Below are 25,195 nucleotides of genomic sequence, written 5' to 3' on the forward strand. Positions count from 1 at the left end.
CTGAACGGCAATCAATTTCTTCGATGATTGAAGCGGCGGGGTTTTTCCCCCAAATCACGTAAATTCTCACGCATTCTCACAGTTTCTCGCAACATCAACATATTTCCTATGCCGAAGAGGCAGTTGCCTTTCCTTCTAATCAAATTCCGTGATAAAAGTAAGATAAATATACGAGCAATCAAAAAAACAACAATTGGCAGTTAGGAAGCGGGTAGCGAAGAAGGCTTTAAGAGAAGGATGTATAAGTTACTAAGCTAATAATATATATATTTATAAATTCCATTATTATAAAAAAAAGATGGGATGGTCGTTGGCCGTATCATATCAGGATGTCGTATATGGCGTGTGTGCAGGAGGAGGGCCTGTCTACCATATCCAAGCTGTCCTATAACTCTAGCCTATTTTATTTGTGTTTTGTTTTGGTTTTATATTTTTGAAGTCCGTCGAATAGTCTTAAAAATTGATATCTAACCTATCCCTATCCTCTGTGCCGACGTTTACGTGCCTACTCTTTCGGCAATACACAGAGGGATCTTTTACCTGCAGGATGGACTCTCCCACACGGGATATCGTTTATAATCCCCTACGCAGGACTGGATGTTAGTGTTTAGTGGTTAATGTCATTAGTGTCTTGATTTTTGGTGTCCGTTCTTGAAACCGAATCCAGTTCTTGCACACTATGGAACACTTTCCGAACTAAGTTTCATATATGCGAAGTATTGTCATTGGGGGGGGGGGGGTCACTTTGTGATGTGTCAAGGTAACCGTGAATATTTATTTAATGCGTGCTCGTTTTCTTTTCAGAGTTTGTGTTATAAAATGTCGGTAGGCCTAATTATTTCCATCGTATATTGCCATTAACTACCACACATGTTTGTCTAGACTAAATTATATGACCATCGAGCGATGGTCGATCTATTGTTTTCCACTGACTGGGATGAAGCGAGGTGTGAAAATTTTACCTGGAGTGGATAGGTGACCACCTCGGGCGATGTACGGTTAGTCTTATTGTCCAGGTGTCAAACAGAATCAAATTATCCACGGTCGGATGCTGGTTACTTAATCAGATAATGAAATAACAAGATATTTCCTTTGTTATAGAAATAATTAACTCGGCCAACCTACCTGCAAATATATAAACATGCACACGTATGTACAATGAATCATATCAAAATGTTTTTTTCATAACAACCACTTACTTCATTCAACAACATTTTGCACATACTTGTACAAGTATACCCTCTCGTCAAATACAGCTTTTTACACATTACATACCAAATCAGCCCACTTTTTCACTAAACTTTTATGCGAGGACCAGGCTGCTTGCGCTATGTAAAACGAATTCAGTACAAATATCACTTTAGTATTTGAACATTTTGTTAGCAGGAAAAAAGTATTTAAGTATTAGCAACATAGTCCTATAAATAAATATTTGCTTTTGTCTATTATATTTTAACATGAACAGCGATAATTCTCATAATACATTGTCACAGTTCCTTAGTTTAATTCATTTTCCTTGAAGCTTATAAATAGTGATAAAATTTCATTATACTTCAATGCTTAGTTAGAAAGTTCATACAGACCAACAGCTATATTTATACACCTACAATTTGAACATACATGTCCAATACAATGTACATCCACATGTAAGGTTTCTATGCACGATTATACATTACAAACAAAGTAAACCTACTTTCTCATAATAAAATGTTATGCATGGGATGCTTAAAGCTTGCACCAATTAATAAAGAATTCAGAACGAATATCACTTTCTTGTTTAAATATGTTGTACAACAGGAAACAGTAAAAGAAATAGAAAATGTCACTGCGAGTACATGCACCAGAGGGTGACGCGAACTACGGCCGTGATATTCTTGTCAATCAAACAACAGCGGAGCATCGACAAGAACATCAACCAATCACCGCAAGGGCCCATCTCTCTACCACGCGTGATTGACAGGTATACCAACCATGCAATAAAACGGCGCCATTTTCGTGTAAGATCAGTGCACAGAACTTATCTTAACACATATTGTATATCAATTACATCATTCACACGGCGTTATATTTTATCTATATATGTATTTGATATTGATTAATAATACTACTGGTTAGAAACCAGGGCCACGAAAACAGAGAAATGGACGAGGATGGTCGTCTAGAAATTTTGACTAAACTTTCTGTAAACGAACATACGTGCTGACTCCATATACCGCGTTGCGAACTGCATTACTGAAAATATTACATATCACAAGTATACCACATACATTGTATTCACATATTTTATTCATGAACCACGCGCGAAAGACGATTTCAACAGTGCAGGTAACATTTCAGCAATTTTTTTTCACGACTGATGTTATGGAACTCTCTAGGCCTGGGAGGTAAAAAACATTCATAGCAGAAACTCTGCGCATGTGTAATGAAAGTACCTAAAATATTATGAAATTGCAAGTGTGAAATTGCTTCTCACGGTGGAAATCCAGCTAAAATGTAATTCCTGTCAGTTTGGATATACATATATATGTGAACAACTGTAGATCTAATAACTCGGGTCGGGACCGGCTAGCGTGTATATCTCAGCGCTTCATAACAATAATAATACTCCGGTGTAACGGATCGTCGAATCATGGAATGGCCAGGTACACACGCTGGTTGGTCTCGACTTCAGGTAATTACATTGTATAAATATAACATGCATATGTAATCATCTAATGCAAATTCTGATATATACTATGATACAAATATTATATCCATAAACCACTCATGGAAGGCAATTCCCACACTGCAGGTTAATATGCTTTATCTCGCTGGATTGTACCTCTCTATGAACTAAATGACAGGAGGGAAGGCAGTTGTAAAGAGATGTAATTATTTATAAGAACAAGGTATCTAAAATATAGGCAACAACCAAGTGAAATTGGCTTCCAACGTGGTAACTAAATAATATGATACATAGTATGTAACCAGGTACATCTCTGGGTCGAGACTGGATAGTGCACCACATTGAATGCGGTCGATGTCAACACATTACAACTACAAGAGTAATTTGGCCATGGCTTTTTTACTTTATCGTCTGATATACAGAATTTTTAATATGTCTTGTAACGATTGATCGGATAAACTAAGTAAACACCACTGGATATCGATGGCGACCGATGAGTGAGCTGACTGGTCTCGGCCGCAGGGATAATACTGGTAATAATATTATGAACATGTAATATAAACCTTGTCATGCATATCATTATATCTTAATTTAATAATGAAATACACAGGAAAGGATATGCACGCACATTTGGAAATGCGCAGTGCGGTCTACGGAGACATGTACACTTAGTACAAAAAGCATGTACAATATTTACTTACCACCCCCACTCCCACCCACCATCAATGCAAACATGTTTGCATGTAACTTGCAAGTTGTTATGCAAGATTTCTAGTCAACAAAGTACAATAGCTTTGAAATTTTATAAGAGAAAAGTTAAAAGTCAGCGTAACAATGCTTTAATTTTTGAAAGACAACAAAGTACATTAATAAAGAATACATGTATAACACAACTAATACTTTTTTAATATGTAGACCAGAAGGACAGGACAACCCCCGCCCCCACCCCGTCCCACCCCGCCCATAATTTGTACTAGTCTACACTTGTAAAGAATATACATGCTGAAGAGGAACGTGAAGGCTGAGAGACGGAAGATTTTTCATGTTTATATGTATGTTTGTAGATATGAGAGAAGTACGAAAGAAAAGACTGAATATTTTTTGTACAAATGCTTGATGTGGTGTGGTGTTAATGAAACTATCAATTACAAATGTGATGTATGGAATGTGGCATTGACCGACGTAAAAAACAAAATTCATGGCTGATCAAATAACTATAATGAGTCTAAATTGCAGAGGACTCCGAGATAACTTTAAAAGAAAAGACGTGTTTAATTACTTAAGGCAAAAACAATTCGCAATCTACTGTCTACAAGACACACACTTTACGGAAACGGATGAAAATATCATCAAAGCACAGTGGGGCTTTAACAAATGCTTTTTTAGTCATGGAAAAAGGGATTCAAGGGGCGTATCCATTCTCTTAAACAATAATTTTGACTGTGAAGTCAAGCAGATTACGAGAGACGAGGACGGAAACTATATTATAATGCAAATAGAAATAGAAAATAAATTAACAATTACCTTGATAAATGTTTATGGCCCCAATAAAGATGACCCAGAATTTTATAAAAAAAATAATATATCCTATGCTGAAGAAGAAGCCATAATCCTATGCGAAGATATGAATATGGTACAAGACTTTAATCTGGATTACTATAACTATAACTCAAATAATAACATAAAAGCAAGACAAGAACTAATTGAAATCCAAGAAGAATTTAATTTAGAAGATCCTTGGAGAACCAAAAATCTAACGGCGATATACATGGTTCAAGAAAAACCCAATAAAAAAAGCCAGGTTAGATTTTTTTCTCATTTCAAAAGAATTGATGAACTGGGTGGACTCGACAGAGATAAAACCAGGATATAGAACAGATCACTCAATGATTATATTACAATTAAAACTAGTCAATTTCAAAAGAGGCAAAGGGTTTTGGAAATTCAATAATACGCTTCTTAAGGACAAAACATACATAAACAAGGTAAAATAATGTATCGAAGAGGCAAAAATAGAATATGCAACTCCAGTATACAAAATTGAAGAAATAAAAAACGTTGACCCAGCCAACTATCAATCTAGAATAGGAGACCAACTTTTTTTTCGAAATGATTTTGCTGAAAATTCGGTCCATGACAGTCCCCTACAGTGGTAACAAAAAAAGGAAAAATAAGGAGAGATTTGAAAACATAGAAGGACAAATAAAAATCATTGAAGACATGCTATGCAAGGCGCATAATATAATACTAGAAGAAATATTAACAAATCTGAAACATGAACATGAAAATATGCGAAATGAATATATGAAGGGACTTTTGATCAGAGCAATAGCGCAATGGGTAGAAGATGGAGAAAACCCAACTAAATACTTCTGCAATTTAGAAAAAAGAAATTATGTAAATAAAAATGTAGCCAAACTGATAAATCACAACGGTACCTTGATAAATGAGCAAAAAGACATACTGGAAGAAATAAGATTTTTTTACAATAATCTTTACTCAGATAAAGAGGAAGAAATTGAAGATATTAATCTGAATGAAAAACTAAAGGTTTATGAAATCCCAAAGCTAACAATGAATACAAAATTGATGCTGGAAACAGAAATTACAATCAACGAATTAGGTATATCAACAAAAACCCTTAAAAATGGCAAAAGTCCGGGGCCAGACGGATTTACAGCAGAATTTTACAAGTTTTTCTGGACCGATATAAAATTCTATCTTTTGAAATCATTAAATGCAGGCATAGAAATAGGAGAACTCTCAATAACACAAACTCAAGGAGTAATTACTATTTTTCCAAAAGGAAATAAACCCAGGGAACATCTGGAGACCAATATCACTACTAAATCTGTCCTACAAAATGTTATCAAATTGCCTAGCATCAAAGAAGTTATTAATGACATAATTCATGAAAATCAGAAAGGCTTTATAAAAGGAAGGTTTATAGGGGAAAATATAAGACAAATTTACGACACTATACAATACGCAGAAGAAAAAAAAAATCCCAGGGATACCTGTACTAATCGATTTCGAAAAAGCATTTGACTCGATAGCGTGGAGTTTTATAAATAAAGTATTACACTTTTTCGATTTTGGAGAAAAATACATAAGTATGATAAATACATTAATAAAAAACGCAAAGCTATGTGTTATTCAACTTTTTTAAAATTGGGCGCGGATGTAGACAAGGCGATCCAACATCTCCATATCTATTTATACTGTGTGTAGAAATTCTAGGAATTATGATAAGAAACAACAAAAAAATCAAAGGAATCAATATGAACAATAAAGAATCAAAGCTCTCCCAATATGCAGATGACACAGGCATAACCCTAGATGGCTCTGAAGAAGGGCTAAGATCAACACTTAACTTGCTGGACCAATATGCAAAATACTCCGGTTTAAAACCCAACATTGATAAAACAAAGTGCATATGGATAGGCAGCAAAGCCCACAGTAATGATAGACTATGTACTGACATAAAGTTAAATTGGACTGATAAACCATTTATATTTCTAGGTATAAAGCTAAGTGTCGATATCAATCTTATAACCGAACTAAATTATACAGATAAAATGAAAGAGGTAAAAGCACTAGTCCATATCTGGTCAAAGAGAATACTAAGCACGATGGGTAAAATAACAGTGATAAAGAGCATAATCTTACCTAAAATAACACACTTATTTACTAATATCCCAAAACCTAATACAATAATGCTAAAAAACATGTAACAAATGTTTTTTTTTAATTTATATGGAACAATAAACCGGACAGAATTTCAAGAAATCAAATTGTAAAACCATATGAAGAGGGTGGTTTAAAAATGATAAACATAGAACAATTTATAAAGTCAATGAAACTGTCTTGGATTCAAAGACTTTTTAAGTTAAACGGAACTTGTACATACATATTTGAGAGTATAATTGGAGACAATATAAACTCTATTATTAACTATGGAAAAGAATTTATAAAAAAGAAAGCAAGCCTGATCAGAAACCTTTTTTGGAAGGAAGTTCTAAATTACCTATACTGCTTTTCCAATACTGTGGACGAGGACAACAATATTTATCAACATTTATGGTATAATAATAAAATAAAGATTGATAGCAAACCAGTGCACTTCAAGCTATGGGAAGAACAAAATATAATGTATGTATACGACTTATTAAATGAAATAGGAGAATTAATCCAGTCATATGAAGAATTATGTGATAAATTCAATTTTCGCCCACCAGTTACAAGGTTCTACGGCATTCGAAATGCTATTATATCTGCTTGGAGTGTAATACAAGATAGACCGCACACCTTTATGCTACCCCAATGCCCAAAACACATATATTGTATAAAAACAAACAAACAAAGAGGAATGTCAATATATCATTTATTGATCAAAGACTTAAAAACAAACAATAAACATAAAATGAAATGGTCTACTGAACTTGACTTAGCAGAAAATGATATATGGTGGAGAAAAATTAACGTAATCCCATTTAAATCAACGATTGAACGTAAACTACGATGGTTCCAATACAGAATAGTGCATAGAATCATAAGTACTAATAAATATCTGCATATGATTAAAATAAACGACTCTCCATTATGCACCTTTTGCAATAGACATACCGAAACATTATTCCATTTGTTTTGGGAATGCGGAATAGTAGAACACTTTTGGGATGAACTAAAATTATGGCTACAAAACAAAACCAATAAAATTATACAACTCCAGAATAATGATGTAATACTAGGCAAACTAATACATAAACAAGAAATAAGATCTCTAAACATTATAATTATAATCGCTAAATTCCACATTTATAAGCAAAAACTGAGAAAATGCATACCAAGTATTATAGGTTTTAAAACAGAACTGGACAGGTATATACAATATGAAGAAATCATAGCAAAAAAAAACCATGGAATACGAAAAATTTGAAAAAAATGGTCCCAAATTCAATAATCAATGCCGCAGTCCTGTAGACCGAATAGAATTACCACATACAACATATCATGTGCACGTAAATTATGAAAATGTGAGAATGCGTGAGTGAGAGATATGTCGATGTAACCTTTTTAAATGCACAATGAATCCTTTTGAATGCCTGATAACTATATTAAATACCATAACGGGAACAAAAATACAGTAAACACCTTCCTGAGTCATTAATAAAAAATTAAAAAAATTAAAACAATGTCCAGGAAAAATATAAGATGGGCAGTCAAGAGGAATTTTCATTGTATATTGTTCACAGATCTATATATTTATATACCAGATATATTAATTTTAACATGTACAATATACTGTCAAATGTATAATATGCAAAAGGTTGAATAAAAACATGTGAATTTGAAAAAGAAATAATACTACTGGAACTATGAGTAAAATGTACTGATACCTAATATATTACGTTAATACAGAGAAGGTCTCTGGTTATGATATAAACGAAACCAAAACAAAATACCTTCAGTTTATATATTATTCTCATTGTCATGGCTGACCTAAAGCAGAAACGTATAGACTATTTACGGCTGTATATGTTTCTGTCTGAAGACAGGTAATACAATATTCAATGTTAATTCAGATAATTCATATATTTAACAACCGGATCACGCTTTACCTTTTAGATACGAAGTTTCATTGGTTCTAAATTTTAGTAATCACAGGTTCGTTAGACGAGAGCAACTGTTTAGACTATACCCCAAAGTCGTATATATTGTCATATACGTCTCTGGTTAAGAATAACGCTCGTATGTTGTTTTTTTTTCATTTTATTTTATACAGTTTTGATAACTGACATACGGATGCACATTATCTTTCTGAAATGGCTAAGTTCGCTTTAAATGAATAAAGAAACGAGATGTTTCGAAAATTTCGTTCACTTTAAACACATAAGTGTACATAACTTAAATGGTAATTTTTCTAATGAAAGCCTTTGTGGAGATCATTGTCATTATCACTCGAAGTGTCAACAACCCGAGAGTTTACATTGCTGTTTTAGGAAGTTAACAGGAGTACCTTGGATATCAGATTTGTAATTCATTAGTGTATTCATGCAAAAGATATATTGTTGAAATGTAAACATACATTGTTGAAATTCATACAATCCGATGACGTCACGTTGTTGACTGACAGGACGGCTGGATTGTGTGTTCATTTACATACGTTTACTTTGATGATATAAAAGGACGCTTTTTATGTAAAGAAAAAGGCTATAAATACAAGGATTAACTTTCTATTCAGTTAAGGTTATCGGGTGATAACTACAATGGAACCCGGGTAAATTAATTTATCTTTATCGGCTTCGCCGATTATTTATCACCTGATAATCTAAACTAAATAGAAAGTTAAACCTTAAATATTATAACATGAAACATTAACTCAGAAGGGATATTCTTACGACAGTACAGGAAAGATAAAGTTCTATTTAATTACAATTATATAAGTAATGATTAAAAAACCAAAATATGAATAAAATTCATTTATGTTAAATACAATTGAAATTAAAAACTTAGAGGACAGGTGATCGGGAACCCCTTACTAAGAGGATTATATAAATCACAAAACTATTTACAACATTAAAAACGATTGAAAGGTATATGAAGCAAAGTAGGAACGTAAACTGTCTTAACACATATGTATACAGTAGTATGTTTATGAACATTTACACAATCGGTACATCATTTGCACGAATTAATCAATAAATACTGGACAATTAGCACCTCGGACCGAACGGAGCCGGGGGATATAGTTTACGTAATAACAGTTGTATACGACATCGGGACGTACTTATCGTTCGTTATTAAATATCGTTAATATTGAGAGTTTATATTGTGTCTTTGATTATACTGGCTTTATGTGTCTCTGGAGTGATGTATCAAAGCACCAGTTTAAAAGTTATGCATCATTCTCAAATGGTCGTTCATTTCGATCCTAACCCTGGCCGTAGTACAAAATAAGCATTATTTCCGTATTTATTTCATTCGAAGTAAATATCAGTGTACTATCGACCTGTGTTATTATATCGTTTTGATTACGGAATTAGAGCGGCCGTGTTTGCATAGCTATACTGACAACACGGCCAGCAAGGCAGGGACTATAGACTGCCTCACCTGTACGGGCTACGCCGGAGCGCGGCTACATCAAATGGAATACCACTGTGCGAGTGAGCGGGACAACGACTTAATTTTCGGGCGCCAATGACTAGTTTTCGGGAACAAAGGCACAATCTTAATGAATTGTTATGTTCCTGAAAATTGGTTGTTGTTCCTGAAAATTGGTTTTTGTTCCTGAAAACTAGTCCATGTCCCGATAACTTGGATATGGTTTTTAGATTTAAAAGGTGCTCCGCTAATTTAGAGAGTGTTTCCGTAATTTGGGCTATGCAGATATGATTTAGATTGTACATCATGAAGTTAGCCCATGCATATATTTTTTATATGGTACGTCATAAAGTTAGGTCATGAATTTATGATTTAGATTGTGTTTTGTAAAATTCAATGCTAATTGAAGTGAACTGGTAAAATTAGAAAGATTAAGTGGTAGAATTGATGTTTTTGTTGTTTAGTGTTTCCCAGTGATAGGTATCTCCATATTGCCATATGTACCCTACTCCCATTCTAAATAGCTCGTTTCTTACTTCATTCATCCATTCACTACCGTTTCCTAACATTTCTTGTTAACATGCATGTAAAACACTATTATCAGGTTATTTTAATTTTAACCAGTATTTTAAAATTCTAAATATTCTAATTATTTCCAAAGGTAATCTTCCTAATTCTTAGTAAACCATAAACTTTGCCGTAGATTTCTTAACCCCTAATAATCTTTTACAAAAACTTAAATGTAAAAACCCCAAACTTCCGCTGCATAATTAAAAATACTACAGACATATATTTCGAAAACATGAATCTGAGTTTCAACGTTAAAGTATTTTTTCTTAGACACGTTTGATACTGAAAACAATGCTTTTCCTCCTTGTTCAGCGATTTTTTGTTGATTTTTTTTTAATTTACCAGTATAATTCATTAATATCCCCAGGTTATTAAATTCATCTACAGTATCAAATACACATCCATCAAAGTACCACTTATCTTCTTCTCTTCATTTACCTCCGCTACGGAAAACCATCACCACGGTTTTAGAAGTATTAACCGTAAAATTCCATTTATTTGTATAAAGTAATAATGTATCTAACATTTTCTGCAATCCCTTATCGTCTGCATACTTCATTAAAAATAAATGAATATTTTAAGCTCTATAGAAGGACACCCTTCTGTTAAGAAAAATCATTTCGCAATCATTGACATACAAAGAAAACAATATAGGAGACATAATTTCTCCTTGAAATAATCCATTTTCACACTGAAAAAAATCTGACATGTTTTTGTTATACTTGACACAACATTTCAATCTCTGTACAAAGAACTATACTACTCAACATCTTCCCTTCTATACCTTCTTTGATAAGTTTGTACCACAGATTCTGTCAAAAGTTGTTTTTTTTTGTAATCAATAAAACAACATGTGTTTGCATAGTTTAGAAATACACCTTCACCGTCGGGGCGCGTTTGGTCGTGACAGCTAGGGCGGTGGTATATTAGCTACAATGTCGCAACATTTAGGCTTCGAGAGTACCGCTTCTGGCAAAGGGTCATAGAGTGCAGTCTCCTATATAACCCTTGCCACTACCCCACAACACACTGCAGCACCAACCTAACCGTGTGGTACCATAATGATGCGCACGGCTTTTTCCGCGCTTGATCTATATTGAGATTCTGCAGATTTCAAACGGATCGGTATTTCATAACTGTCTCGAATGCTAAAATAAAAACGAAAAGTCGGTTTTATGTTATATGAATAAATAAATCAAGATGATATTAATAAAAGTGTCATCTACCACCCGTAGTATGGTATAGGGACGATCTGTATCGGACTGTACGTCCTTTTCCCCCAAAACGAGGTCTTGAAATGAGACCTTTCTAGAGTAGTTAACTCTCCTACAAGTCAGTTATATCTAATACGCGTATCCATAAGCTGAATAGATCCATTTTACATATAAACCTGGTAGAATTGTATTTTGCTGAATACTCGCGACGCTGTGAATGAAGGTCAATCGGCTATAGGAATTTCCAACAGGGGAAATCCCTTTTGTAATTGCATACCATAGAGAACAGTTTCGCGCATGGATTCACACTACCAAGTGTAACTCTCATAACTGTTTATGCTACTAATATGTGGGCGCTATAGCCAACTCATCACTATTATATAGCCAATTATTCGGATTTCTGTTATATATTTTGAATATGTCAGACATGGTTACGTTCTTGATATTGTTCTTTTCCCCCTAAGCTTCGCTTAAGGATGTATTCTTCTGAGGTTTCAATCACGTTCAAGTCTCGTTTTGATCTGGTGTAATGGGTTTTTGTAATATTTAACAACTTATGATGAAGTTTATTAGCAAACACGCATCTAAAAAATACGTCAAAAAATTAGATGCCTGTTGTTTGTAGAACTTTTTTTAGNCACCCTCCAACACTTTCTGGTAATAGGATCTCCAGTGTTCGGGATTGGAAACATAAACAGAACCAACCATTCTGACGCGACCTCTCTATCCACCATCTATTGTCCACACTGTTCATTTCACNGCCATTTTTAATTGTAGCAGGTTCATTTTTGCTGTACAACTTTATAATGTTCAATATGATAAAAATAATATGCAACAAACTGGAAAATTATACATTATTGATATTTTTTTTACGTATTTAGTGTAACTGAAGCACTTTTGATTTTTGACCCCGAAAAAACTAAAAAATAACACAAATGATAATGGGACAAAAAAAGAAGCACACTGACCCCCCATTTTTGTAGATGGTTTAGAAAGAGAAATACGTTTTCATTTAATTCATTAAATATTAAAAAAAGTTCAATAAAAGAACTTTTTATATCAAGCGTTTAATCTGTAAAAAAATGGTAAAAAATTAGTATTTTTTCATTAAAAAATAGGGTGTAGGGGTAACTAAAATCGGCTTTTCGAGTTAAAACAATAAGATTAAGAAATTTTACTTCCATAATTGAAAAGAAAATAATATTTTCAACAATTCTACAAACAGTTATACATATCTGATAACACACTTGGAAGAAATTGCATGAATTTGTTCTGCAAGTGGTCAAAACCCAAAAAATCACCTAAAATCAAATGTTGTGGTAAATTGGTATCTTTCACCGATCATAGCACAAAAACGAGCACACGTACATATTTTTTTTTTTTTTTTGCATTTCCTACTATGCCATTTACTCCTTTTTCCAAAAATCCATATAAGAAAAAAAGTTTATTACAGGAAATTTTTGACTTCTCAGAGGTGTGCATCCTTAATTATTCCACGACCTGTCTGTATCATCGGAACACAGGATTTCTGTTGACTTTTCCATTGTGATTTTGTTTATTCCAAAGCAGCAATTATCGTTGTAGTTTGAATAACTTCACTGTCCTGAGCGGAATTCTCGTCATCAATGTCAGTATTGACCTCAATCCAAAACTTAGGGTTTTCACCATCCAACACTTTCTGGTATTAGGATCTCCAGTGTTCGGGATCGGAAACATAAATAGAACCAACCATTCTGACGCGACCTGTCTCTCCACCATCTATTGTACTCACTGTTCACTGATTGATTGATTGATTGATTGATAGGTTTCACGTCCAGTTCACTACCGAGTAGTTCAGTTATTTCACATATGTCTCGGCCTTTTATAGGGGATAGGAGGAGGAGGAGGAGAGGAGGAGAGGAGGGGAGGAGGAGAGGAGGAGAGGAGGAGAGGAGGAGAGGAGGAGAGGAGGAGTCAGGAAGCTTGAGGAGGAGCAGGAGAAGCAGCAGCATATGCAGCAGTCAAGTAGCTCATCCTGGCAGTGATGGTGGCGGCGGCGGCGGCGGTGGCGGTGGCGGTGGCGGCGGTGGATACACATCAAAACAATTCACGGAGGCAGTCAACCATATCCGCAAATCACTCATGCGTAACCGCCGCCACCGCCGCCGCCACCACCACCACCACTGCCGGGATGAGCTACTTGACTGCTGCATCTGCTTCTGCTTCTCCATGGTATGCAATTACAAAAGGGATTTCCCCTGTTGGAAATTCCTATAGCAGATTGACCTTCATTCAAAGCGTTGCGAATGATCAGCAAAGTACAATTCTACCGGGTCTATATGCAAAATGAATCTATTCAGCTTATGGATACGCGTATTAGATATAACTGATTTGTAGGAGAGTTAACTACTCTAGAAAGGTCTCATTTCAAGACCTCGTTTTGGGGGAAAAGGACGTACAGCCCGATACAGATCGTCCCTATACCATACCACGGGTGGTAGATGACACTTTTATTAATATCATCTTGATTTATTTATTCATATAACATAAAACCGACTTTTCGTTTTTATTTCAGCATTCGAGACAGTTATGGAATACCGATCCGTTTGAAATCTGTAGAATCTCAATATAGATCAAGATAAAGCCGTGCACATCATTATGGTACCACACGGTTAGGTTGGTGCTGCAGTGTGTTGTGGGTAGTGGCAAGGGTTATATAGGAGACTGCACTCTATGACCCTGTGCCAGAAGCGGTACTCTCGAAGCCTAAATGTTGCGACATTGTAGCTAATATACCACCGCTCTAGCTGTCACGACCAAACGCGCCCCGACGGTGAAGGTGTATTTCTAAACTATGCAAACACATGTTGTTTTATTGATTACAAAAAAACCCCACTTTTGACAGAATCTGTGGTACAAACTTATCAAAGAAGGTATAGAAGGGAAGATGTTGAGTAGTATACGTTCTTTGTACAGAGATTTTAATGTTGTGTCAAGTATAACAAAAACATGTCAGATTTTTTTCAGTCTAAAAATGGATTATTTCAAGGAGAAATTATGTCTCCTATATTGTTTTCTTTGTATGTCAATGATTGCGAAATGATTTTTCTTAACAGAAGGGTGTCCTTCTATAGAGTTACAAAATATTCGTTTATTTTTAATGAAGTATGCAGACGATAAGGTGTTATTGGTGGAAACTTCTGAGGGATTGCAGAAAATGTTAGATACATTATTACTTTATACAAATAAATGGAATTTTACGGTTAATACTTCTAAAACCGAGGTGATGGTTTTCCGTAGAGGAGGTAAATGAAGAGAAGAAGATAAGTGGTACTTTGATGGATGTGTATTTGATATTGTAGATGAATTTAATAACCTGGGGATATTAATGAATTATAATGGTAAATTAAAAAAAAAATCAATAAAAAATCGCTGAACAAGGAAGAAAAGCATTGTTTTCAGTATCGAACGTGTCTAAGAAAAAATACTTAAACGTTGAAACTCAGATTCATGTTTTCGAAATATATGTCTGTAGTATTTTTAAATATGCAGCGGAAGTTTGGGGCTTTTACATTTAAGTTTTTGTAAAAGATTATTAAGAAATCTACGGCAAAGTTTATGGTTTACTAAGAATTAGGAAGATTACCTTTGGAAATAATTAGGATATTTAGAATTTTTAAACACTGGTTAAAATTGAAATAACCTGAGAATAGTGTTTTACATGCATGTTAACAAGAAATGTTAGGAAACGGTAGTGAATGGATAAATGAAGTAAGAAACGAGCTATTTAGAATGAGAGTAGGGTACATATGGCAATATGGAGATAGCTATACATCCGATTATATTAAGAATATGATTAAAACAGAATGTGTGATATATTTAAGCAAGAATGTAAAGAAAAAATAGATTCATCTTCTAAGTGTTCACTGTACAAGTTTATTGGCGAAAATTTCTGTTTACAACCATATCTAACAAAACCAATAGCAAATACAAATTTCATTGGATTTTGTCGTATTTTTATCATCTGACAGTTGTTTGGTGAGGAGATAAATGTTATAATTAATTTACATTTCAGTTATATGGCCCGCAGTAATCTTTCCCATTTTTTCCATTCCCTTTTAAAAATAATGAGATAATTTTCACCATTACCTACAGCAATGTATTTTTGAGTATTGTAAATATCTTTAATTAGGTTTTTCAAAGCTAAAACTGATAGACCAGTTTGCAGACATCTAGCCCTATAAATATATAGTTTAATAAGAAGAAGTACTATATTATCAACATTGTTTTTTCTATCATAAAAACCAAAGATAAAAGATTCTTTATTAATAGCAAATGGAATCAATAACACATCTAGCAATGATTTAATCTGTTAAAAACACTTGTACTTCTTAACACTCCCATAATGCATGAACTATAGTTTCTGTGTCAGTTTTACAATGAAAACAATATGGACTATTAACAAGACCTATTTTATAAAGATATGAATTAGTAATTAAAATATGTTGACTGATTCTTAATTGAAGCCATTGTAGTTTTGTGTTTTTACTACTTTTGAAGGGAATCGTATAGATTTTCTTCCATATCTCTGTGTCAAATTCAAATATTTTCTCCCACTTCTTTCTACCGGTAGATAGTGTATTTTTTTGGCATAGAACATGGTAAAAGTCTTTAGTTCCTTTTTTGTGTTTAAGAAAAATATCAAATTAATTGGGATATATGGATAATCTGCATTCAAATTAGAAACATCCTCCTGTGAAATGGATTTCTTTATGGAATTAATGATACCTTGATAAGTAAGAAAAAATGTATGAATGTCAAATTTCTCTGTAAACTCTTGATGGCTGTAAAACAATTTATTTCTTCTTTCTTTAATTAAGTCATAAACTATTGTTACCCCTTTCCTATACCATTCCCTATAAAATATACTCTTGTTTTGTATTTTTATTGATTTATTATACCAAATGGGTGATTTGAGGAAATTTAACTTTTTTTTTCCAAAATTTACAACTTTTTCAGCTAGCTTGCTTAATAGCACATCTTTCCAAATATTTTTTTATAATTCTTCTGGCATTTTAGCATATAATCAGTACCACAATTAGCTATAATAATTCTATTTCCATATAACTTAAAAAAAATATGCCACTTTCCTTCTGTTGTATTTAGTCTCCTAATCCAGGTTAGTTTTAAAGATTCTATAAATGATTGTAAATGTAGCATTTTGAGTCCCCCTTCCAGACAATTCTTATTAACAATGTCTCTTTTTATTTTATCTGATTTGCTGTTCCATAAAAAATATAAAGTTTAGTATTCAGTTTTTTAAGAAAGCATTCTTCTGGATTTGGTAAAGAAATAAAAAATGATTAAACTGTGATATAATAAGGGACTTTATAATATTGATTTTTTCTATTGGTGTTAAAATCCTTCTATTCCATATTTTAATTAATGCCCTGATCTTTACTATTTTTTTTATCATAGTTTAGTTTTGGAATTTGGTGCAAGTCCACATTAAATTCAATGCCTAAAACTGTAAATTTTGTAATTCCCCATTGTAAGTTCCACTCTGGAAAGTAAGTATCAGAACTATATTTTTACTGCCAATCCAAACAACTTGTGTTTTACTTTTATTTACTTTTAATCCAGAAATTTTTGAGGTATCATCTGCATACTGAGATAATAAAATAGGAATATTATCTACATTAATACCTTTAATATTCTTATTAAGTCTAAATCTTATAGCAAGTACTTCTACACATAGAATAAATATATAAGGTGCGATTGGATCGCCCTGTCGACAGCCCCTCTTTATTTCGAAAAAACTTGAAAGATTTCCTCCCTGATTAATAGAAGAGATTGCATTAGTATGTAAAAAAATTATCCACCTACATATATCATTCCCAAAATTAAAATAAATAAAACTGTGTTTATAAAATCCCAACTAACAGAGTCAAAAGCCTTTTCAAAGTCTATTAAAAGCATACCAGGAATTTCATTTTCTTCTGCATACTGCATCATATCATAAATAAGCCTTGTATTTTCCCCTATATACCTCCCTGCAATAAAACCAGTCTGATCCCTATTTATTAATTTATCTAAAACTTTTTTATTCTACCTGCTATTGAACCAGATGCTATTTTATATATGATGTTTAATAATGAAATTGGCCTCCAATTCTTTAAAAACTGCCTGGGTTTGTCTCCCTTGGAGGGATGTATAAGTTACTAAGCTAATACTATATATATTTATAAATTCTATTATTATAATAAAAGATGGAATGGTCGCTGGCCGTATCGTATCATGATGTCTTATATGGCATAGGTTTTTGATTGAAATTATATTCTACCAGTAGTTAAATTTCATTAAATATGTTTTACTATTGTGAAGCCAAATTAAGTGCCAAAGTAGGGGTTGTTTTCGATTGGTCAGGTTCGAATTTGAGTCCTTGTCATCACCTTTACTATGTAGCTGACAAAATCTACGATGCCACCTTGCGAGCAATAGTGGCTTTAACCCCATTGATGAATTTGGCAATACTTTGCTCTGATTGGTCAAAATGTTGGTAGCCAAATTTATGAATCATATTTCTATCGGTCTCCCTACTCACGTTCGGTCACCAAAGAAAATAGTTCTCTAATTTACAACCACCTGCATTAGATTCGTTTCGCAAATATATATGCTAATATGCTGAAGCATAACATGGTTTAGTAGTTTGAAGTCATTTCGTTTCTCGGTATTGCTAAATAATCGTCAAAACAAAAATGACAACCTTTTCGTCGCGCAAAGATATTTTACCTTTCGGCTTCTATGCATTTGACCCAGAAGGAAACCTGCTGACAACATCTAAATTGTAAGTGTAAGTTTTTGAATGTATTAATTACTATTTGGTGACGCGGGGTAGCGATTTCAAAACAGTCCAAAGGATGTCTTCACAAGCTAGCGATTTCAACACAGTCCAAGGGATGTAACTCGTGTTTACACTAGATAGACCTCGAACAGTCAAACGTTTTTGAAAGGAAAAACGAAACAGAAGCAGTACAGTTATGCTGCACGGATGTCGTATTTAATGATATATCAGATCGTACTGAGGATGTCAGGTTTTCTCGTTCTTGATCAAACGACTTCAAGGAAAAATACGAAACTAATATAACACATACTGAAATAGCTCCGCAGCTGTCAATTATGCTACATGTGCTTCAGTATTTAAAACTGGCTCGTGATTAAAATTACGAATGAAGAACAGAGTAAGTAACGATGTCAACGGGATCCATGAATCATGCACACAATACGATATACCCTGGTATGTTTCTTACCTAAATTTGCCATTGTGAAGACCAACTTTTAATTTTCCCACTGACCCAATTGTTTTATATGGTCTTAAAACATATATCCACTTTCAGTTGTGAACAAATATTGTATAGAGATGTCCATTTATGCAACATCTAATTTTAATCAACTCCTACTTGCCTATAAACGATTCAGCAAATTTTCTATTTTCATTTAAGTATTGCTGCAATCCCATAAAAGAATCATAAAAACAGGTTCAATCCGTTTGTGTCTTCAGGACATTCAGTACTTTGATTATAAACATTGCATGTCTTCTTCCACTAACAATGCCTTGTCGTGTTACGTCCAATTGCCTGCCCTCGTCCCATCTTTGTCGGTGAAAGCCACTTCCCGACTTTCAACTAACGACCACCGCTAAGAAGTTAAAACAACTGCTGTATATTGTCGATTTTTTTCCCAACTTTGACGTCTAGAATTTAAGGGTTCATGATCAACTCGCTGAGTATTTTTGGTAAATGAGCGGACGATATACGCGTACAATACACATGCATTTAAACAAACATATTTAAACAAGGATAAAACCACTCACCTCCAATTAAATCATCACACCAGTTTCCCCGTAGTTTTGTAACAAAATGTCTTTTTTTTCGCGAAAGAGTTCCCTGTGAGGCCGCTTAGTTCGCGATAAATACTTTCTTAGTTGAGAACGTTCTCAAATATTTGAGAACGTGTTTGAGAAAGCCAATTTTGAGAACTTCACAGCTAAGCACGTACTTAGTCTGAGAATTGAGAATTGAGAACTAAGAATTAAGAAGTTTTGTGCAAGCGGGGCCAGGCCAGTAGCATACTTGGGATGAAGGGTTACCAAGTTTATTCAAACGAATAACCTTGACTTATATTCAAAATATTTAAACGATTTCTTCTGAATAACCAAAAATCCCAGGGTTATGATATCTGGCCTGTAGTATACTAGGATAAAGGGCTACCAAGTCTATTAAAATAAATGACCTTGACATATATTCAAGGTCACAGGGGTCAAACATGTTTAAAATATTTGAACGACTTCGTCTGAATAACCATACGGTCCAGGATGTTGATATTTGGCCAGTAGCATACTTGGATGAAGGGTTATGTTCACTTGAATGCCCTTGCCCCACTTTCAAGGTCACATTTGGTCAAATATGTATAAACCTTTAAATGACCTATTCTCAATGTAGAAAAGGTTTTTCAAGGGTAATGATATTTGGACAAGTTGCATCTTGAGATGAAGGACTATAAGGTTTTTTCATCGTCAATACCTTGGTCACTTTCAAGGTCACAGGGGTCAAATGTTTTAACATATTTTAACAGGTTCTTATAAATGATTTATAGCCATAAATACTGATATTTTGCATATAGCTTTACTTTAGATCACTTTTAAGGTTACAAGTATGAGATTAATACCAGATGAGCGACGCATGTCCATTGGGCCTCTTGTTTTATATATGTTAATGGAGACAAACAATGAAATATATTTTCACAAGCTGAGAAACCGGAACATGCTTGGTTATATAGTAAAAAAAAATAAAGTTTCTCCTAAAAGCTTTTTTTGTTCACAAAGGTGCTGACATATGATGGTAAACTTCTTCAAATTCTTACAGCTTTCTTCTTGTTTTTTTGAACATGTAACATCAATCTTATACTTTATATGCATATTCAATATTTTGTCCTTTTTAGCTAACCCGCCCGAAGGGCAAGTGAGCTTATGCCATGGCGCTACGTCCGTCCGTTTCTTTGAACAACTTCTCGACAACCAAAATATCTAGGGTCATGATATTGATATTGAAGTACAATGGGATGAAGGGCTACTAAGTTTGTTTAAACAAATGACTTTCATCCATATGTAAGGTTCAAATATGCAAAACACTTTAAACAGTTTCATCTAAATAACTTAAAAGGCCAGGATGTAGATATTTGATCAGTAGCATACTAAGATGAAGGGATACCCAATTTGTTCAAATAAATGACATTCACTCATATTCATTGTCAAAGGGGTTTTAAATTTTTAAACAACTTCTTCTAAATAACCAAAATGCACAGGGTTACACTATTTGGCGAGTAGCAAGGTGAGATGCAGGGCTACCAAGTTTGTTCAAATGAATGACCTTCACTTAAAGACAATGTCACAGGGTTCAGTTGTCTTAAGAAGAATTTAAAGAACTTCTTCTGAATAACCAAAAGGTCCAGGGTGATGATATTTAGCCAGAAACATGCTAGTATGAAGGGCTACCAATGATGTTCAAATCAAAGACTTTCACAAATAGTCAAGGTCACAGGCGTCAATTGTCTAAAAACCAATTTTAAACGACTTCTTCTAAATTACCATAAGATAAAGGATGATGATATCTGGTCAGTAGCATACTAGGATGTAGGGCTACCAAGTTTGTTCAAATGAATGACTTTCACTGAAAGACAAGGTCACAGGGGTCAATTGTCTTGAATAGCCTTTAAACAACTACTCCTGAATAACCAAATGTCCAGGGTGATGATATTTAGCCAGAAACATGCTAGCATTAAGGGCTACCAAGGATGTTTAAATCGACTTTCACACATATTCAATGTCACAGGTGTCAATTGTTTAAAAAAACATTTAATCTACTTCTTCGAAATTACCATAATATAAAGGATGATGATATCTGGCCAGTAGCAAACTAGGATAAAGGGCTACCAATTATGTTCAAATAAATGACCTTGACTTATATTCAAGGTCAAGGGTCAAATATGTTTAAAATCTTTAAACGACTTCTTCTAAATAACCATTGCCTAGGATGACGTTATTTGGCCAGTAGCCAACTAGGACAAAGAGCTACCCATTATGTTCAAATAAATGACCTTGACTTATATTCAAGGTCACAGGGGTCAAATATGTTTAAAATCTTTAAACGACTTCTTTTTCTAAATAACCATTGCCCAGGATGATGTTATCTGGCCAGATGCATGCTAGGATTAAGGGCTAACATTTTTGTTCAAATAAATGACCTTAACTTATAATCAAGGTCACAGGGATCAAATATGTTCAAAATCATTAAACGAATTCTTCTGGATAACCCAAATGTCCAGGGTGATGATATCTTTTATGTAGTATGCTAGGAATAAGAGCTACCAAGTAGCAATTAGATGACTTTGAATTATATGCAAGGTCACAGGAGTCAAACATGTTTCACCAATAGACACTAAGGAGATATTGCAACAGTCATATATTGATGTATTCTGAAGTTCACTCTTTATTTATTCCAGAAGCAGAGCCGAAAGCTTCTTGAAGGTCCATTCAGTACTTTGATTTCATGGAGTGTTAGCTTGAAAAACAGAAAACAATCTGCAATTTAACCCCAGAAAACACCACTGCATGATCAGGGCCGACACAGTTCAGCGCGAGCTGTACGTCTGCATGCCATAGTTTTTGTCTCAGTCGCCAATGCAATTATTGCAAATTATGTTCTTGTTCGCTCCTCCCAAACGAACATAGATAATTTATCATATAAACTCAAACTCATTACTGGGAGTTCGTCCCCCTAGCTAAACGAGGACGTACATTTATTCACTTTATACAATATTAAATCGAAATTTCAAACACTGAGTCCCGAACTTTATAATCCTCTCTGTCTTCATCTCGATCTGACTTTGAACTGTTAATAACGTCCATGGTGTGCTACACCATGAAAGATTCTGCAATCACAAATTGAAAGAAACAGAAACACGCATTTCCAAAACGGGTCGGGTGTGTGGGAAAGTCCGAATCGTTCAATGGCTAGGCAGACACAGACACCAGAATGTGTCATCACTGTCCTAAGCTCACCTATCGCACGTGCCTCTAATGCGGCACGCGCTGAACTCCGACCCGGGCTTATCCATACACTCATTTGCATAACTATGATAACTTTATTTATATTCTAGTTCTCTCCCCTCAAACGAACGTAAATCATTTATCACATCAACTAAAACTCATTACTGGGAGTTCGTCCGCCTCGCTAAACGAGGATGTACAGACAACAAAGAACGGGATGCTCCGTTGACATGTTTATTTACATGTAATCATTTAATTAAAATGTTTCACCTAAATCCCAAAGTACAAATATTAAGTCACAGACCCAATTCTTAGATACAAATAATTTTGATTCAAGCTTGTCTTTCACATAACCATCTTTTGTCGTTTCTGACCTCCAGCGACCATGTGCTTTAAATAATCTATCTGATACACCACAATTAGCCGCTGCCGTAGCACCCCCGGACCTGAGGCTATGTAGACAAAATTGTGAAGCGTCCACTCCTATGCTGGTTAATGTATCGTGTAACACTTCCCTGGCCCTAGTATAAGATAAAGGTGTAACACCTCTCAATTTATAAGAGTTCGATTTTGAACAAAATGACAACGATCTAAAGATAAATTCGGAGGAATATACCGGAGTGTCATGGTAGCAGGACAATATGGAGTATTTAATTTAGCTATTAAAACTATGTTACCTTCTCTGTAAATGTCTATTTTACTCTTAGGTATATATACATTCATTTGCGATTCTAAAAAAGATCTTCTAATATAACAAATGTCTGAAAATCGTACGAATGCAGAATATCCTAAAAGACACAATGTCACAAGACTTAAATCACACAAATAAGCTTTTTAACCCGCAAAATAGGAGACCAAGCGTTTAAATATTCTGGTGTTAACGGTCCCTTTTGACACATGCGTTAGGTAACGCAAGTGTCTAGGGAATCGCACATACTACGAAGTTTGCATTATTTAGGTCATAGGAGTGTATTGCTAAACGGAAATAGGAAGTACATCCCTAGTTGAAAATCCAATGTAGGGAGACAGTATCACAATTTCCGCATATTCTAATGTTTAATATTAAACTGATGAAGATTGTATGCTTATTATTGACAGAACAGTGTGTTATTTCAATATTAAAGTATTGCAAAGCAATCCAGACATTAATTCAGTTGTTTTTCAATCAATGAGTCACATGTGTCCATTTTTGTGTACTTCAGGAAACCGGCTACCTATTTCACTACTGTGAAGTTTTTTCAAGAACGATAACTCTTGCATGCACTTACTATGCGTATATGGTTTTATTATAAAATGTCAATTTTTAATCGTTTATAGATAATTAATTTGACACAATTTCAGCATTTATGAAATTGATATACATTAATGCAATACTAATCTATGTTAGTATCATTTGTATTGACATTATTTTGCAAAAAAATGTGTTTCACTTTTTTTTTTTTCAAAATTCACTCCTTTTTACTTAAATTCCATTTAAAATCCTTAAAATTCTGACAACCTATTTTTTTTTATGGCAGATTTTTTTTTTTACTTCAAAGCAATATAACTATAAAATTTGAATAAATTATACTGAGAAATGGCGACACAATCCTATTACCTTAACGTGAATATGTACCTGATTCTAGTACCCTGTACCCTGTATACCGTACCCTGTACCCCGTAAACTGTATTTTCACAGCACAATACATTCGATGCGATATGTATATTGATACTGTAACGGATGCGTGCCTACAGTTCGTTACCAAGTTCTTTCTTGGACCCAGTAATTGTTGTAACAAACAAGTGCCGACAATATATACAAAATAACGGCCGTCTTTCTGACTCAAATAACTATTACCTAATCTACACCCGGTAGATATTTTATATTAATATACCTCTAACACTAATATAGTCAAAAAGCCAACTAAAACAACTGTATCACAATATATCCGTCACCCTGTATCAACAGTAAATAGCCCCTTACTGCGACACCCGTGACTGTGTACACCCTTTACCGCGACACACCTTGACCACGTCACCCTTTACCGCGACTGCCGTTTGACCAAGTCACCCTATAGCTAGCCACTATAAAACCTATGCCTTGGTAAACCCTGTGTCTTGGTACCTGACACCCTGTATCAACAGTACGTCGCCCTGTACTGTGATACCCTGTGACTATGCACACTATACTGTAACACAATTTATTTTGACCATGTACTATAAAGGAATACAGTGGAACCCTAGCTTATGCAGCTAGGCCCAAACTTATACAGCTTGGTCACTGATTACCTTTTTAGAGTTGTTCCTTCTTCTTCGACCGCCAGAGCAAGAGAAGCTTTTCATCTGATGGAACCTCTATTTATATACCTAGCCATCCAATGAAATGCCTTCTTTCATTAGCCAATCAAAACTACTCTTACTTCCTAATTACAAAGAAATAACTAAAGCAAGTCTATACTAACGATCATTTATTGAACAATGTAATTAACAAAGAATCAACCGCTTCATTACCCACGCCTCTGATTCAATGCGTCCCGCATTCACAGTAAGTAAAAGAGCAAATGTATATTTTTGTTT

This window comes from Mizuhopecten yessoensis, unplaced genomic scaffold (assembly GCF_002113885.1).
Source record: "Mizuhopecten yessoensis strain PY_sf001 unplaced genomic scaffold, ASM211388v2 scaffold6767, whole genome shotgun sequence".
Classification (NCBI taxonomy): Eukaryota; Metazoa; Mollusca; class Bivalvia; order Pectinida; family Pectinidae; genus Mizuhopecten; species Mizuhopecten yessoensis.